The following is a 2,150-nucleotide window of genomic DNA, read 5'->3' on the forward strand; positions in this document are numbered from 1 at the left end:
AAACATCGTAGAAAGATAGAAAAAATCGCCCAGAGAATCCAGATACATATGTCGACACACCGCAATAGATTTGCATGTCGTAGCCGGACGCTATTGTAATAGTATTACGTTTAGCGTATTTTTTCTCTGTCCACGTTTTTATCCGACGTTTTGGAGAAAATCTGTACGCGGACCTTACCGCCAACATAAAAATGCAGGTCGTGCACGCCTGCGCAATTGCGCATTGGCTGGGTGACCCGACACGAGTGTTTTATGGCCGACAGTTTTGTGTGTTCCGAGTAGGCATTATTTTTCTTTCTAAACTCCGTTATACCTGGAACAATGGAGAGATTAAAACATAAAATATGATCCCCAGGGTATAGTTCGGAGTGGAGATCGGAGGATGGCGGCGCATAGTGCCTATAATAAATTCGATATACCTGAAGCTCCCTTTCGAATGACCTTTTTTTCGTCAGGTGCGATACAGTGGCACCTCGAGTTAATTCACTCCAAAGTCTCAGAAATCAATCTGTATTCAACAAGCGTGTTTTTCAAAATACTACACGGAGAACGTTACAGACGTAAATGCAAAATAAGAAAAAAATTCTTGCAGAGACCTTTCTTAATTTTTCATCTCATCGCTCTATGACTGGATCAATAAATTGAATGCGCTTTTTTATAAGAAATCACAAAAGATACGGTACAAATAAGTACATAATACATTTTGCTACGGACATATCTTCTCGTATGTATCCATATGATAAATATGTAATATATGGATACATTACATGTTGATACCGTGTTTATAACAATGAAAATTCATACAAAAATAAACGTATCACGAATGAAATATATCATTGTATGCACGAGTGAGATACATCACAAAATCGCATACTATGTGCAATTTACTTACCATACTAACTTACTACAATTATGTATATACTGATTTTACCATTATTATACAAATTTAATGTGATTTATATAAGCGTCCCGGCTTTTCAGTATGCTGAATATGATTTATGTCTCCATCTTCGTGTTTCGTCTTGCTTCATTCATATTTATAAGCGTATAAACAGACATTTGTGCTTCAAGTAATTAAGAGATTTATAGTAGATCGAATTAGCATTAAACGCTTCGATAATTACCTATGTAACTACGTCAAATGTTTAGATAATCAACAAAGAACCATGATTTTCCGTGGTATAGATTGAAGTTATTACATTAATTATGAACGGTAACCGAAAGATTAATAATTTTTTGTAGCTAATTGGATATTCCGTTTTTTACATTGTCTATATACAATTATAATTTTATAATTAATAAATGATTCTTAACACATTGACATTCGCGACGATTTTTCATCATACAAACACATTACGTACACTTTCAACAAGTCATTTAATCGTTAAGCCGCTATTATTGATTGACACTGATAAACCTATTTGATCGAAAATATATATGTACAAGGTAATCGATGTAGAAAGACGATTGACGAACTGTCACTTCGTCCACCATCTCAATTAAGTTATATAAGTCGATAAAATAATTATGTATCACACTTATTACTTGAAGCTAGATATTATACAGTGATACCGTCCCATTAAATTTTAACGGCAATTTTACATTTCGTATTCATATTTTATAATTTTTAAGATTAAGATATATAATGTTATTCTACAATTTTATTCTTAAATTATCCATCTATCAAAAATAATCAAAAGAATAAATAGTATCTATCATCATACATTAGAATGTTTGTAATATTACGAAATACGTGGCATTTACGTAATAACATTTGAAACAAGGTAAGTATTTTCCACGCATTATATAAATTCATTTTACGATTTCTTGTACTTCTCAATACGTTCTATTGTTAGACGATTAAAATAAATGGATTCCGTAATAAAATCCAAGCTCGACTAATCTGCAAAATTCAATCTTGAAAAATACTAATAGATTGGTGAGATGGACGCAGTGATGAAATGAGAAGAAATGTCCCGTAGCATGAATAGCAAAATGCAGAATGCATAATAGAATTGAAAGGAAGAACGAAAGTGGTCGTTCAAGAGGAGGAAAGCATCCTATTACACGATTCGTTTTTCCATAAAAGCAAATGTCTTTTGGCTAGCGGCGAAGATAGTTTGCAATAGTGGTTGGTCCGGGTCGCGGCC

The sequence above is a fragment of the Bombus impatiens genome, unplaced genomic scaffold, assembly GCF_000188095.3.
Source record: "Bombus impatiens unplaced genomic scaffold, BIMP_2.2 scf_0120, whole genome shotgun sequence".
NCBI classification, from domain to species: domain Eukaryota; kingdom Metazoa; phylum Arthropoda; class Insecta; order Hymenoptera; family Apidae; genus Bombus; species Bombus impatiens.